The sequence below is a fragment of the Thunnus maccoyii genome, chromosome 8 (genome assembly GCF_910596095.1).
Source record: "Thunnus maccoyii chromosome 8, fThuMac1.1, whole genome shotgun sequence".
NCBI classification, from domain to species: domain Eukaryota; kingdom Metazoa; phylum Chordata; class Actinopteri; order Scombriformes; family Scombridae; genus Thunnus; species Thunnus maccoyii.
In genome coordinates, this window is record NC_056540.1 from 1,075,935 (window position 1) to 1,094,047 (window position 18,113).

Consider the following 18,113-nt stretch of genomic DNA (forward strand, 5'->3'; position numbering starts at 1 on the left):
GACTGTAATTGGTTATCAAACTTTTGAAGGTGTAGCCTGATGCACTTGGAGATGGGCCATAACTCTTCAATATTAAATTGGATTGCAACCAAATTTGGGAATTTTGTACATAGAGTCACATTGCATAAGTGTGTAAAATTTCATATAGCTATACCCATAGGGGTTGCTAAAGTAACATTATAACACAATATTTCTGCAATTCGGTGGTCTTTAATTAAATTAAACTTGGTACACAATTTCTCCATGTAAATATGCAGGACATACTAAATCATGACATCAATAGTCCCACCTTGTGGTCATTAGTAAAACACCACCATACATTAACTGCCACATCCCTTTAATGTAATATTCCATGGTAAGTAAATTCTGTGCACTTGTACAGATGGGGTTGTTAAACAAATCTGTATACTTTGCAATTTATTTCAGCTCTCAGCATTCATGTGCATTTTCTGCAGGTAAAGCACTTTCTAATTATCAGTGTTCTTTTGTTCTTAAAAGATTTATTAGTGTGAATGCTTTCAGTATTCACACTTTTGTTCTTTAAGTCTTTATTATCATTTTTTGATATCTGCAAAGCAGCTCACATGCAATTTCCGCAGGAAACACATTTTCTGGTCTTTTTTGCTCTTTTTTTGGAGAAGTATTCAGTAGTAGGAATATTTTTCAAGTAATGTTATTTTATATTTTTTTTCTGTTTTGTTTAATCATGAACATTTCTTGGAAAATTACATTAAAATGACAAACTATATGTGTCCCATAGAATAGTAAACAGTAGATCGAACGAATATCAAATTCAGTGTTTTTCGAAATACCAATTTGTTCATTGTATAAGTACTTAATTTAAGGCTTATAAAGGCTTTTTAACTTGTGTACCTTGACATAGCAGTGTGCATTAGCTTTTTTGGGAGTTCATTCCCCCTTTTTGTGGTAACTGATTGCCAACCTGAGCATCAACAGTGAAACATCCATATTTAACAATATAAAACTTTAATATTTGCAAGATTAAATTATCATTCAGAAACATAAATAGTAATAGTGAACAGTTGTTTATAATTGTCCTGACTGAAGCAGGAGCAACCAAATCAATGGTAGCTTCTACAGTTACGCTAAGCTCCAGTTGGTGTTGGGGGAAATTTAAATGGGACAAAATAAAAATGGAATGGGGAGCAGAAAGTGACATTCTTGGCATGGTTTGCCATCTCTTGCACCATCTGTTACTGAGTATCCCAGTGTTGGTAAAAAAACATGTATTTGCTGAATAACTTTTAAGGCAATTAAAATTTAAATACTGTAATATAGCTTAAAAGGGCAGTTTGCCTTTCAGAACAGCTGAAAAAAATTGGGCTTAACAGTTTCTGTCAGCTGTGTGGGTGTTGTAGGATTCTATGTTGGTTATTCGCCTCCTATTTCAAAGCAAATATATGTAAATATTCAAATTAGATCTATATTTCCTCCAGTCTCAAATGGCTTGCATAAACTCTTGTCCCACTGCAGTAAAATACTGCCAACAAAAATGGAGAGCAGGGAAAAACACAAGTCAAGAGAAGGCTGGACTCTTATTGGCGTTCTTCCTGTAAATCCCAGCCTGAGGCCACCTCCACCCACACCTCTCTTCTCCATCCAGCTAGCACCCCATATCCCCCAACCCCCCATCTTTTTTCATCTCCTCTTACCATCTTTCCTCCTCCCTCTCTATAGATAAGTACTTCTCAACCTTGTGCTGTCTTGGCCCGGCAGTCTGCAGTGTTTCAGGACTTCCAGACAGCAGTGACTCATTTCAGTTCTTTTGTTCCAGGCTAAATGTGTTTGATGTCCACTTTGTGTCTAAAGAATGGGATTGTTCATGTGTCATTTAACTATCCACATCCACAATTATTTGTATAATCGATTAGGAAGAAGAAACGCATCCATCACTTTCATGAGTAGACTGCATCTCATATGTTTTTTCCACCAACTAGCATAGACCAGTTATCAGTAAATAGTTTGATATCTATCAGTGATCTAGCTGCTGATAATAGAAACACAGCTGGTCTGGACAATACTTGTTCTCTCACAAAAACATTTACAGTACTTTATTTCAAAGAAAACAGTAATTAGAATTGTTTGTTGAATTAATTGTTTAATATAAACTATAATGATATCTCAGCTATTGTGCATTTTTCCCCAGTGTTCAGAGGAGGATGAAACTGGTTTTGGACATGTTGGTGGAAACAACATCTATGCCTCGAACCTCTGAGCGACAGTTTCCCTCAGGCTGTGGAAGGTCATACTGTACAACCTACAAAAACTGGTAAAGGACTTTTCCCTTTTTTAACAAGTCTACATAGTGTTAGCTATCATTAGCTGTCCCTAGTTAGCCCCTTTAACATTCAACATTTTAAGTATGTATTCTAATTAGCTTAGTTTGCTAACACTAGCACTGATACCCATGAGACGTTACTTTATAGAAGAGAGGGGTCCTACCAGACTGTCAAAGCCCACAGTTCAGGTTATCCTGTGACCGTCATGTGAATTACACAGTAAAATACAGAATGATGAGGTCAGCATTTGGGCTAAACAACAGGTAGTAACATGATTCCTGTATCTGGTTTAAACCTACAGCTGTGGGCATAAAACTGCCTGTGGCTGCAGGAATTTAAGTGATGTTTATTCATTTATTTATTTATTTATTGGGAGCATGTACAGTGTTAAACATAAATGTTACCATTTAAGGTGCTGTACCAGAGTTAGCTTATAGCTGTTTTTCATCTGCAGTCCCTTAAACAGGTCACAAATATAACAGCACAATTACAAACAGTACAAAGCAAAAAACATACAGGACACATAATACAAAATACAAAGCTACACACGACAGCACATCACATACACCCACAATGTCATCTAGAAATTCATAATGTCTTGTCAAATTAAAAGCAAGATTATTTGCGTTCATGAGAAAACCATGAGATGAAATTCAGATTCAGTGGTTACAGAGCTGAGTTTTTAGAAGAATTTTTAATTTGGTTTTGAACATACTGATGGAACTGCAGTTCTTCATATCATCAGTTGGGCATTCCACTGAGTTGTGGCTTTCACGTAGAAAGCTGATTGCCCAAATGAAGTTCGACAAAATGGTATAGTACAATCTTTTATGAAGGATATTCTGGAGGATATAATAGAACTTACTGAGCAAGTATACACAAGTCACGTAGTGGAGGAGGGGCCAAACCATTTAAAATTTTATAAAATAGGCACAAATTTAATAATAATCTAAAATTGTCAAAGCTCAGTAAATTGTATTTCGCCAGTACCCCATAGTGAGGGAAATGCATTGGCTTTTTGTCCAGAGTTTGTTTGTATAAGGACTCAAAAGGTCTTATGGCTGTTTCTCCAGCCTGCCCCCAACATGTGATGCAATAAGACATATGAGAAAGAGTCATAGCATGCATAAATATCTTGGCTGCGTCCAAAGAGAGACAGTTTCTAATATGTCTAAAATTTGCTAAGTTGTACTTTATGGTTTTAACTGTTTTTAAACATGTTTCTTAAAGTTCAAATTTGGATCCAGTGTCACACCAAGATATTTAAAATCAGTGACTACGTCAGTCCTTTCACCTTTGATGAGAATATCAGCGTTAGGAGGTTGCACCATGGTTTTAGAGAAAAAGATACCCTTTGTCTTGTTTACATTTAGACTCAAACATGATTGATTGAGCCAATGTGTGATCCTTTCTAATGCAATTGTTAGCTTAGCAGCAGCTAACTCAACCGTTTTTGCATGTGTGTACACAACAGTGTCATCTGCATACATTTGTAGTTCTACATCATGACAATGTTTAGGAAGATCATTAATATAGAGGCTAAATAATAGGGGACCTAACACTGACCCTTACGGAACACCCATTGCGCACTTCATGTTACTGGACAGTGTGTCACAAACTAAACACATTGTATGCTATTAGATAAATATGAAGACATCCATGCCAGTGCTCTAGATGAGAAGTTAAATTTAAAGAGTTTTGATATTAAAACATCATGATTGACTGTGTGCTTTACACAGATCTAAAAATACAGCACCAACTACCCCTCATTTATCAAGTCTTGATTTAATTTGCTCTATGAAGTGCAAGGTAGCAGTTTTGGTGGAATGATTTGCTCTAAAGCCATATTGCATACAATGTAGACCAAAATTGCTTGTGTTAAGAAATGTTGTCAGTTGTTCAATAACAACTTTCTGAGCAACCTTTGAGAGTACTGGCAGTATACTTATTGACTCTCTAGTTACTGGCTTCAAGGCAGTCTCCAGATTTAAAAATAAGCGTGACAATGGCACCTTTCCAGCCATCAGGAAAGGAGCTGTGTTTGAAAGACAAGTTAATAAATGAGCAATGGCGGGAGTTAAAATATCTTTGTGTGATTTAACAAATATGATGTCAAATTGGAAAGCATCTCCACTTTTGAAGCTTTTTAAGGAGATGATGATTTTGTTTACTTGTAACTCATTAGTCTCTTCCAGCTCGGAGACCTGACCTGTAGCATCTATAGAAACAATATCCAGTTTCCTTTTTGTAATTTTTTTTTCCTAACTCATATATAGACTCAAGAAAAAAATTATTAAAGACAGAAACAACAGTAAGATGATCTTCAATTAACTTCCCCTGTACTTTGAGTTTAAAATCTCCTAAAAATTTTGGGTCCCTCCTTGTGAAATTATCCATGTTTTTCCAGATCAGTTTTGCCTCATTCAGTATATTGAGATAAAATTGAGATTTAGCATCTCTTAGCTTCAGCTAGTTCTAATGCAACACAGATATTACAAAAATCAAATTAAACTACTCTGTCAATCTGTACTGTGACATGGCTACACTGTAAAAAAGGTTAAAGGCAACAAATTGCAGTAAATTGTGACTTAGACACCACTGCAATGGCCTCATGCATCATGTAACTTTTTTCATTTGAGAAAAAAGAAGAATTTTAACCTAAATACAATGCATGCTGGGAAGTACAAGCTAACAATGTTTCTAAATAACTTCATTTGATGGGTGAAGTAAACGATCCATTGGACATTTAGTCAGCTGAACTGAAACTGAAACTGACAAACCTATCCAATTACATTGAGTCAATAATACAAGAAAGGTTTGTATAACTTATGACATTTTCAAGTGCAAAGACAAAATAACCACAGAGTTGCTTGATTTGTTGGCACAATTTTAATTTTACTTTGAATGCTGTTGATTTAGGTTTCAAATTGTTACTTATGTCAAAGAATATCATTTGGTGTTTTTAGTGTACAACAAAATAAACTGATCAATTTAAATCATTCTATTTGGAGGTCAAACTGAAAGTGAATGCACCTAAAATTTTGCTAATAAACTCTCATTGTGTAGGAAAACTGTGTGTGCACAGCTACAGCTATAGAAAGTGCAGTACAGTTGGTTAAAGTTGAAGCAGGAAGTGGGTAAACTGTGGATGGATGGATGTTAACAACAGACAGTGAGGGGTTTTTGCCATCTACATTTTCTCTTCCAAATTTGTCTATTTTGTCTAACCTAGGGGTTTGTTTACAATGTGTCTGATCGCATAATTGCTTGTGTTTCTTGATCTATTAGACTTCTTGATAGTGATGACGCTGTGTTCAAGATATCAGCTATTAACTTGGTAAGCACACTGTTATTACTGATAGAAATGACCAAAATGACAAAAACAAGACCCAAGTTGTAAAAAACTGGAATTATTTTTTAATAAAGCTGATACAAATCAGTTCAAGTACACCTTGATTGTCCTTGACCTGTCCTCTCCTGCTCATCAACCAGCTTTGCACGACTGCAGCTCAGTCCTGAGTCTGTGGCCTCCCTCTCTGTTTAGTCATCTCTCCCATCTCCCATCTATCCCAGTCCTGGCTTCCCCTGCCATCCCATCTCCCAGTCTTGGCTGCCGTGTCCTGTATTAGTCTCTACAGTCTGTCCTGCACCGCGGGACTCTAACTGCCCATTGACACCATTGTGGGTTGCTATAGCCAAGCTAGCCATGCATGTCCCAGAGAGTTGTAATGCTGGAGCCAGAATGGATAGATTCCTATGCCCAGGCCTGCCAGCTAAATGACTGTGCAAGCATCAGTGGAATTAATGGTTGAATTCAAAATGTGCCATTCCTCTTCCCTCCTCTCTCCTCTAATTTGATCTGCAAAGGTCAAATGCTAAAATTGAGAGGTGACGAAGAGATGCAAAAACAGATGTGAGGTTTGTCTTCTAAGCTGGCACAGACATGCTTCATTTGGAATACATTCTACAATTAACCAGAGCTGAATGAAGATCTGTTTATTTTGAGATAAACATGATCATATTCTGAGATTGAAGAAAAGAACAGAACCACTATCAAATTTAATAATTCACCCTTCATCCCAGCACTTCTTCATTGTAACTCTGCATGGTCAGAGAATGAAATGACATGATATATATAACATACAGATAAATAAATGGCATTTCTCCTGTTGGAACTGACCAATGTGATGTGTAAATGCATTCCTAACCTGTCTCATCATGGTGGTATTTGTTTGTCTGGGCAGACAGTCTTTTTACACAACAGCACAGAAATACACTAATTCACTTTTTTCTGAGAGATGTTGAAGATGTTCAAATGGAGTCAGGAAATAGTTAGCCAAGCTTAGCATTTAGACAAACAACAGCTTTAGTGAAAAAAATAATTATGGCTTTAGAGGTGTTTGGTAGGTGTATTTTTGGACTTTGGACAGAGCCAGGCAAGCTGTTTCTCCCCATTTCCAGTATTTATGCTAAGCTAGGCTAACCACATCAGCCACTCTACGATAATTATTTTATTCAACCATTTATATAATGTTTGATCAATAATTCCAAAGATGCTATACAAATCCTTCATTGTACTTTAACCATGCCAGTAACATATTATGGAAAACTGCCCCTGGATATGCTATAAATGATCCATTATAAATGATCCAGGTTTCTCTGCTGAGAAACCTCACAAGATAATTTCACCACTCATAACCTCTTGTGACATAATGAATTTTGTGTTATATTTTAAGTGTCAAACCCTTTTTGTTTGGTATGATATATGGTGGAAAAATGTTGAATGTGTCACCTAAGCCAAAGATACAGAACACGAAGCAAATTTTTGCCTCACATCATTCATGCAAGTTTGACTGCTGGACTGTTTTATTTGCCCCAAAAAGCCAACATACCAACTGTACATGAGCTGTAAGCAGTCTACAAATGGTTGCACTGAGGTGTTTGTGGGAGTGTGTCTGTGTGTTTGTGTTCAGTCCAGCTTCTGAATGAACTCAGAACTCACCAGAAACTGGTTCTTTCTGTTATTTCCCTCTAGTCTCTCTCCTTTTCCCTCTCCTGTCTATATATTTATGAAGGACATTTATAGGAGCTATTTCATTTGTTTGATTATTTCATTATTTGTATTTTATTTTGTAAACACTAGGGGCACCAGGCACAATTCAACCACTAACTGTCGAGGTGGTGTCCAGCAAACGATGTGGGCTTCGTAGATAATTGGCAGACTTTCTGGGAAAGACCTGGTCTGATTAGGAGAGACAGCATGCATCCCACTTTGGATGGAGCTGCTCTCATATCTAGGAATATGGCTGAATTTATTAGTCGACCAAAACCATGACAACCCAGAATTGAGATCAGGAGGCAGAGCTGCAGTCCCACATGCGCTTCCATTAGAGCAGTTACCCACCCAAAACCACATAGAAACTGTGTCTGTTCCCTACCACTTAAATCAATTAAATCTTAAGTAAACAGAAGAGGATTCATTCATAAAAATCTAATAAAAATTAAAACCACTACTGCAATACTGCAATAGTACAACAAAATAGGAGAATTAAATATAGACTCTTAAACAATTGATCATCTAAAGCCGTATTAGTAAACAATTTAATGTCAGACCATCATATTGATTTATTTTGTCTCACTGAAACCTGGCTGTGTAATGAAGAATATGTCAGTCCAAATGAATCCACTCCCCCCGAGTCATATTAATACTCACATTCCTCGAGACACTGGTCGACTCCATCGCCCCTTTAAAAAGGAAGATAATAAAACATAAGAGGTTAGCTCCATGGTATAATAATATAACTCCCAAACCCACAAATTAAAGCAAACATCGTGAAAATTTGAAAGGATTTGGCATTTCACCAAAGTGGAAGAATCTCGCGTAGTCTCCCAAGATAGTCTTAAAACATATAGGAAGGCCCTCTGTAATGTCAGAGCCGCCTATTACTCATCATTGATAGAGGAGAATAAAAACAGCCCCAGGTTCCTTTTCAGCACTTTGGCCAGGCTGACAAAGAGTCATAACTCGACTTCATGAGCTTCTTTAATGATAAAATTCTAATTATTAGAGACAAAATTCACCACCTCCTGCCCCTGTTGAGGGCAGGAGGCCCTCAACAGGGGCAGGAGCACTGCCTGTTGAGCACTGATTTACCCCCAAACTCAGGAACCATAGAAATAGCTGTAAATCCTGACATATATTTGGACTGTTTTTCTCCAGTCGACTTTCCTGAACTAACTTCAATGATTTGTTCATCTAAACCATCAACCTGTGTCTTAGACCCCAACCCAACTAGGCTGCTTAAGGAAGCCTTACCCTCAGTTAGCATCTCCTTACTAGATATGATCAATCTGTCTTTAGTAACAGGCTATGTACCACAGTCCTTTAAAATAGCTGTAATTAAACCTCTTCTTAATAAGCCTTCTCTTGATTCAGGAATTTTAACCACCTATAGACCTATATCTAATCTTCCCTTTCTCTCTAAGATCCTTGAGAAAGCAGTCTCTAATCAGTTATGTGACTTTCTACATAACAATAGTTTATTTGAGGATTTTCAGTCAGGATTTAGAGCGCATCATAGCACAGAGACAGCACTGGTGAAAGTCACAAATGATCTCCTTACTGCATCAGACAAAGGACTTCTCTCCATACTTGTCTTGTTAGATCTTAGTGCTACATTCGACACAATTGACCATCACATCCTATTACAGAGACTGGAACATTTAATTGGCATTAAAGAAACTGCATTAAGCTGGTTTAAATCCTATTTATCAGACCGATTTCTGTTTGTACACGTTAATGATGAATCCTCCATGCACGCAAAGGTTAGACACAGAGTTCTACAAGGTTCTGTACTTGGACCAAGACTGTTCACTTTGTATATGCTTCCTTTAGGTAATATTATTAGGAAATACTCCATAAATTTTAATTGTTATGCAGATGATAGCCAATTAACAATCAGTGAAGCCTGATGAAACCAATCAGTTAAACAAACTCCAAGCATGCCTAAGGACGTCAAGACCTGGATGACCTGCAATTTTCTACTACTAAACTCAGATAAAACTGAAGTTATTGTGCTTGGCCCTAAACACCTTAGAAACACATTATCTTATATCTGATATAACTATTATGGATGGCATTACCCTGGCCTCCAGCACCACTGTAAGGAATCTGGGAGTTATCTTTGATCAGGATATGTCCTTTAACTCCCACATAAATCAAATTTCAAGGCCTTTTTTCACTATCGTAATATTGCAAAAATCAGGCACATCCTGTCCCAAAAAGATGCAGAAAAACTATTCCACGCATTTGTTACTTCTAGGCTGGATTATTGCAATTCCTTACTATCAGGCTACCCTAACAAGTCTCTAAAGACTCTCCAGCTGGTCCAGAATGCAGCTGCACGTATACTAACAAAAACTGGTAAAAGAGATCATATTTCTACCATTTTAGCTCCGCTACATTGACTTCCTGTAAAATCTAGAATAATTTAAAATTCTTCTCCTAACTTACAAAGTCCTTAATGGTCAGGCACCATCATATCTTGAAGAGCTCATAGTACCGTACTATCCCACTAGAACACTGCGCTCCCAGAATGCAGGCTTACTGGTGGTTCCTACAGTCTTTAAAAGTAGAATGGGAGGCAGAGCCTTCACCTATCAGGCTCCTCTCCTGTGGAACCATCTTCCAGATTCGGTCCAAGAGGGCAGACACCCTCTCCACATCTAAAAGACTAAAACTTTCCTTTTTGATAAAGCTTATAGTTAGGGCCTCTGAGGGCCACTGAGCTCCTCTCTCTCTCCTCCATTCATGTACCATCAATGCATTTTACTAACTTGGCTTCTTCCCTAGAGTTTTTTTGTGTTTTCTCATCACGCAGGAAACCCTGGGTTGCAGGCCAAGGCTTCATGGTCCTTCACAGTCCTGTTGGTGTCCCTCTCCGACTATTGCTGCTGTTAATGTTATTGTTATGATTGTTGTTATTCTGTCCCCTCTCCCCCTCTCCCTCCCCCCTCTTTCTTTCTCTCTCTCAACCGAACCGGTCAAGGCAGATGGCCGCCCACCAAGAGCTGGTTTCTGCTTGAGGTTTCTACCCATTAAAGGGGAGTTTTTTCTTACCGCTGTCACCAAGTGCTTGCTCATGGGGGAATTGTTGGTTCTCTAAATTAAAGAGTATGGTCTAGATCCGCTCTATGTGAAAAGTGCCCTGAGATGACTTTTGTTGTGATTTGGCGTTATATAAATAAAAACTGATTGATTGACTGATTGATTGATTGATCGATTTATTTGTCTCATATGGGTCTTGGCCTCGGGTGTAGCAAAATAGCTTGAGGGCGCCCCCTAGAAAATTTCAAAGTCAAAGCCCTCACATTTAAATTTAACATAGATGAGCCAAATTTGATAGGAACATGTATCATGTCCCGATGCACAAAAATGCCTCTGGGAGCCATACTCTAGTCCAAGTCCACCCTAGTCCATAGTCCAACAGGAAGTCAGACATTTTGAATTTACTTTGTAATTTTAGTGTAATTTTTGGAATTTACAGGCATTGTATTTTAAGGAACTCCTCCTAGAGATTTGAGTTGACTGACTTCAACTTTGGTCAGTGTCATCATTGACACTGACCAAAGTTGAAGTTTTCATTGAACGCTGTTGCCATGGCGATGTGGTGAACTTTAATGTTTCGCCATGAAACAGGAGGTTGTTGTAACTTGAATGTACATTGAACCAAATTTTTCATGCTTGATAGTCTTGCTTGAAGAGTCCTGGCCTGAACACATCTCCATGTCAATACTGAGTGATAGTCATAGCGCCACCTACTGGCAGTGGGTGTTCTCTGACACCACATAGTGGACAGGAAGTGATACTTAACTAACTTGTGGAGTGTCTGATAAGAGCCCGGTCCTGAACACATCTGCATGCCTGCAATAAAAGCCCTTCGACTGTGGAGTGCCCCGACGTGTGCACAGGAGTGAGGGCCCAATCATTGCTGATTGCAGCTTTAATTATTATTATTGTTATCTGTAGTGACTGGGCTTGGGTAATGCCAGTGCACTTCCCCCAAACGCAGGGCCCATTTTGGAACAAAGTTTCTTTGATGTGCAACATGTTTTTGAGGCTTTTAGGATGCGCGAAAAGTAATGAAACTTTGCATATATGTTCAAACTAATAAATACTTCAATTCTTACCAAAATTGGGCTTGGGTGTGGCATTTTGGCTCTTTAGGGCCCCCTAATTATTTTTAGCATTTTTGAGGTGCTAGGAGTACTCGAAAACTCACAAAACTTTGCACATGCAAGGGCACCCCATAGAAAATTTCAAAGACAAAGCCCACACCTTTAAATTTGATGTATATGTACAGAATTTGGTAGGCAGATGTATCATTTCTAGATTTTAAAAAGCCTCTTGGACTCTTACCCTAAGTTTTAGTTTTCATGGAATATCCTTGGCGTGGCGTGCCAGACAATTTTGCCCAAAACATGTTTGGAGCATTAAACAGGAAGTTGTTGTAACTCCACTTTACATTGTCCATTCTGCCCCAAATTTCTCATGCTTGATAAACCTGAATACATGTACATGTCAGTATAGAGTCATAGTTAGAGTGCCCCCAACTGACAAAAGGAAATCAGCCTTATGTGATCACCTGCAGCTCCCTCCGAAATGCACGAGATGCGATGGCCTGTTTATTGCTGCTTGCAGCTTTAATTATTATTATTATTGTTCCCTCATGCCACTGCATTTTTGAGGGGCTTGAAAACTCATGAAAATTGGCGTACATATCACACGCCCCCAAACGCATGGCCATATTGGGATATAGTTCCTTGGATGTTCATGAAATTCGGTAGGTTCATTGCTTTCATCATTCTGGTCATAAAATATTTTTTTTGATTTTTTTTTGCTGGACAGGAGGTCATCCATTTTGAGTTTCGTGCATTAATTTTCATTTTATGAAAACATGTTTGAGGCCTTTAGAATGCATGAAAACTCATGAAACTTTGCACCTATGTTTGAGTATTTCGATTACTATCACAATTGAGTTAGGGCATGGCTTGTTGGCCCTAATTACTTTGAGGTGCTAGGGGTGCTCAAAAACTCACAAACCTTTGAACATACATCAGTGGCATAACTTGATGTATGATATGGGTCTTGGATTTGGGTGTGAAAAAATGGCTGGAGGCACCCTCTAGAAAATTTCAAAGTCAAAGCCTACATCTTTAAATTTGACGTAGATGTATGAAATTGTCCATGTCAGTTGCCCTCTAGTAAATATACTGCTGCATTAATATTTCATTGATGTAATATCGCCTATGTGCAACAGGAAGTGAGGCCTAAATGACACGTGGTCAATCAAATGTATACACAATTTCTTATGAGCTCCAGTGCCACATACTGCACACAGAAAATAAGATTTTACCCATTCACAGTGTCTGATGATCCTTCGAATTCAGAGCTGTGTCAACAGACCTCCAATAGTGATACCACGGCTGCCTCTCACTCTGACACGCGCGAGGTGCGAGGGCCTGTCCATCACTGCTTGCAGGTTTAATTAGTGTTATTTTTTGTATATGTTGCTCGTGTTATGTTTACATATTGTGTTTGACATTTGGCTGCTTATGTTGCAGTTTTTAACGCATTCTTGGCAAGTTTTTTTTTTTTTTTCATGCTCATCTATTTTTCAGTTCTGCCTTCTTCATTTGCTTGCCATGCCTGCTCACAGTTGGACTGCACATATTGCTGGAGACTCTTTTGGTCATTGGTGTTTTTGCATTTTATGCAATTTTTGGAGTATGTATCTTGCTTAACAACTGGTCACAACCTTCCCGACAGCCTGCGAGTCACATACCCCAGTGATTATCTGCTGCAGTTAATACTTCATTCCCCCAAGCATTTACTACAGAGACGTTTCCAGAGGAAATATTATGCTAGTACTCTTCCAATCAAGAGGATTCTTCACACATCAAAAAGAAGATAACTAGAAGGAGGAAGAAAAAGGGACAGAGTAGAGCCAGACTTAGACGGGAGAAATGTAAACACCAACCGCGCCCCTCATCATGCACCCTCGTCATTCTGGCTAATGTGCGCTCCCTCCGCAAAAAAACCCCAAAACAACAACAACAAAATGACAGACAAACTTCAAGTCAACGTTAATCACATGTATGAATAATGAGCTCACTGCTAAACAACATTGCAGCGGTGTTTGTATCTATGTAAACACACGCTGTTGCTCAACAGTCATTGTCAGGGAGAAGCTGTGCAATACTTACATTGAAATCCTGGCCGTTTCCCTGCACCCTTTCTATCTCCCCAGGGAATTCTTACCACTTTTTTTCATTCTGGTTTACATCCACCCCAGAGCAAATGCAACCACATCCACATAACACATCAAGAGAACATTAGACAGACTTAATCAGTCAGACAGAATTCATAAGTCCCAGACTCCCCCAAATTCATCCTGGGTCATTTTCATCACTGTTCAGCCGACAAATCTTTAAAAGGTTTTTACTAATACATCACATGTACCACCCACCTGGGAAATACACTGGACAAATGCTATGGTTCATTTCAATTCAATTTTATTTATATGGTGCCAAATCATAGCAAAAGTTATCTCAGGGTACTTTTCACATAGAGCAGGTCTAGACTGTACTCTTTAACTGGTTCAGTCCCAGATGCATACAGATCCGTCGCCCTCTACCCCCCTTGGCTCTGCCGACCACCACGCCATCCTGCTTGCACCAGCCTACTGATAAGGAGGACCGAGAAGGTAATTAAAACCATCAAACAGTGGACAAATGACAGCAACATCAATGAGCAAGTGGACATGGTCCCATCATACATCTCCTTCTGTGTGGACAATATTATTCCTAACAAGAAGGTCACAATCTTCCCCAACAATAAACTTTTGGTGACCAAAGAACTCAAAGAAATCCTCAACAAGAAAAAGAGAAACAAACATTTACATGAGGGAACCTTCGCTCAGCTTGGCAGGGTCTCAAGAACATGGCAGCTGTGAATACTGCTTCCACCATCCACAAGCTCATTCAGGTTGCAAGCAAACACAAAAATCAAACACAACACATGGGCCAGACATCATCAGTGTCTCTACTCTGAGGTACTGTGCTGAGCAGCTAGGGGGACATGTTCCATCTCCTGTTCCAGAGCTCCATGACCAGTGGCATAGTCCTCCAGCTGAGGAAACACTTCACAATTATTCCCATACAGGGCACTATCAAGGCCCTGAATGACCTTAGGCCTGTGGCTCCCACCTCTCCTGTGATGAAGGCTATGGAGAGGGTCGTTGATAACCATATCAAGGCAGCACACTCTCAGATGGATCCACTTCTGTTTGCATACTGCGTGGGCATATGGATTGATGATGGGCCCCAGGGGGCCAGGCCCACCCATCTGGGAATTTGGCCCTCCCAGGAGAAATTGGCGTTATATGCATGGACTTACCAGGATGCAAGTCCCAGGCCCAATGACGTGAAAGGGCCCACGAGGCTCCAAGGGAAAAAAAAAAAAATCATAGGGAGGAAAAAGCTCCTGCCTCGTTTGTACATTTTTTGTTCATTTGTGGTGTCTGGATTTAGAGCAAAGTTCTTTAGTATTTCTGCTGCTCCTTAGCGGAAACCAAAAGTGCGTTTGTTTTGTTGGCAGTACCAGTTGTCACCTTTACACTTTTAGTTTCACTCTTCTTTAATCTTTCTGTAATCTCTTTCTGTTTCTAAGAAGTTTTATTAACAATCTAAGCTTCAGTTCGTGGCAGTTACTGCAATTCAGTTTTTGTCGGCGTGTGACACCAGAGGAGGAAGTTAAAGCAGCGAGCTGGGATTGACACGCCGGCCAGTGTTTTGATCTGACCAGTGAGCGTGTTATCCTGTGACTTTCAGCTAAATGTGTCGTGGTTGTCGTGGTGACGGCCGCTGTTGAAAACACAAACAAAACATGTACAGTGAAACAGTGAAAACATTTAATTAAAATGTTGAATTAAAACGGAATCATGCTTGAGTTAATATTGATGTCACTGGAAAGTGACATTGTTAAACCCTGAATATTACCACCAGTAAAACCAGGAGGAAGATGTTTTAAAGGTAGGAATGGACTTCGGTTGTTTCATCTATTTGTGTATGTGTGCGTGTGTGTGTGTGTGTGTGTAAGCGTGCATATGCGTGCATTATGTGTGAGAGAGATGGTCTACAGTGAACCAGTCTGTACTTTTTGGTGAAACAGTTACTGTACCATATACGTATGCTTCATTATGGGCTTATACTGGTATCTGGTGCTACAACAGTCATAAAATTTAAAAAAAATTAAACTGCAGTCATGAATGGTTGTTGATGCAGGTGGACCCATCCATGATAACCAAATGCCCGGCCAGTTACTTTCCTCTGGCACAGGGAATGTTGATGACGCAAAAGCATTCATTATAGACATCACACATAAGCATCTGGAACACCCCAACATTACATCAACACTCCAGTTTGCAGACTTCTCCCAGGTATTCACACCCTGCAGCCACACATTCTTGCTGAAAAACTCTACACCCGTTTCCACCTGGATAACGGACTTAGGCCGTATTCAGACCAAATCAGGCGGTGTGGCGTTCAGCCACAGGGTCGAGTGGAGGTGTGTGGGGGTGTGGGCGTGGGCGTGTTTATTTGTACTCTAGAATGTAACAGCTGTGAGACAATCTGAAAATAACGTTTTATTGATATTTCCGTCCGCAGTCCGGTGTGGCGCCACAGTGGCCAAAACAGCCGCAGCTGAAACGCACTACTCCCATTGGCGTTTTCACCGCATCGCCTGATTTGATCTGAATACAGCCTAATACTGTGGATAATGGACTTTCTCACCAACAGGTCACAGAGAGTGCTGGTCAACAACACCTTCTCAGGTTTGCTGATGACACGGTCCTCCTGTCTCTTCTTTCAGACCCGTTACAGGACCACAGCTCAGCTCTTGAGTTTGCGGAGTGGTGTGACAACTCCTGCCTGGAACATACTATGAACAAGACAGAGGAGATGGTAGTGACCTTCTCCAACAAGCAGATGGAACTGGCTGCAGCAGTCATCACCACTATCCATGGGAAGCCCGTAGAGATTGTTGAGGAATTTATGTACCTGGGCACAATCTTCGATAACCTACTGAAATTTGCCTCCAACACAGAGGAGATCCTCAGGAAATGCCAGCAGTGGCAGTACCTCCCGAGGAAGCTCAACTCCTTTGGAGTCAGCAAGGTCTTCCTTACAACATTTTACTACTCCTTCATTGAGAGCATTATGACATACTCATCATATTCACCTGCTGGTTCCACTTCATCAGCCTCCAGAACAGAAACCACCTGCAGAGTGTCATGGGAAATCTTCAGATAGGCCAATAAATCTTCAGGTCACCCATAACTTAGCATTAAACTCAAAACTCAGAAAGAGAAAGACTCAAAGAAAAACACTGGAAGCTGAAAGAGTTCAATGTGAATAGGTTTACTGTGCATTAAAGTGAAATACAGAGCAAACCGAGGCTTTGACCCAGGACAAATAACCTAATGAAAAATCATAAAACATTATATTATATACCTCTCATAACCCCTCTTAATGCAGAGCTTATGTTCTAAACTCCACCACACTTGACTTTGACACTTTGGAAATAAACCAGACATGATTCATCTAAAAAAAAGGTGTCTCAAACTTCTCTAACATGTATCAATTGTACCTGGAATTTTCCACATTTCTCACAATACACATGGCCTAGTGGCCTTCAATCATTACACGGGAAATCAAAATGTGACATTATTGATCATCCCCTTCCAAATTCCCCTGGGAACCGTCTCTTATTGACATAAATGTTATCTTTGCACAGTTACAAACATGTTGCACATTTACTAGCATAACTGATTGTTGGGGACATCTGTCTCCACTACAAAAGCACAGTCAAAGTCTGCTCCAAAATTATTGGACTCCCTGTCAGAGAACTCTCCACTCTATACGAGCAGCAGATGTTAAGGTCAGCTGACAGGACCCCTCACATATCCTGTACCCTGCATTTGAGCAGCTCCCCTCAGGACGCCGGCTTTGTTGCCCAGGCTGCAGGACACAGAGGAGAAGGGCAGCCTTTGTCCTCAAGGCTTTTCAGCTCCTCTACTCAACTCTTGCTTGTAGGTTGTGCTAGTATATGTGCCTCTGCAAATTGCCCCTCCGGGACAAATAAAGTGCTTTGAATTGAATTGAATTGAATTGTTCCATCTGATCCCCTTCTCATACTCTTATACTCTATGTCTAACTTGGAGGATGCAGGTCTAGATTGCTGTCAACCGTGGATCAGGGAGTGATCTAGACCTGCACCAGGGATCCCTGGCATCCAGAAGCTCTAGTACATTCAGAACAGCACTGACAGGATCCTGATGAGAGTGTGAAAACATGAACATATAACACCAATGTTGTTTTCATTGCACTGGCTCCCTGTCTCCTACAGGATTGACTACAAAGTCCTACTCACATACAAATCCATCAACAGACATGCGCCTTCCTACCTACAGGAACTGATCATACCACAAACCTACACCCACACCCTCAGATCTGCCAGCAGTTTGCTCCTCCAGGCCCCCAGTACTAAACTCTCCACCATTGGGGATGGCGCCTTCTGCTCTGCTGCACCATGCTTGTGAAACAGCCTTATTAACCATCTGAGGGCAGCACAGACCCTAGACTCTTTTAAAGCAGGATTAAAAACCTTTTTTATTCAAGAAGGCTTTTTCATCTTAACTCAACTGCAATTAAATTAGTCATTATTATTATTATTATTATTATTATTATTAT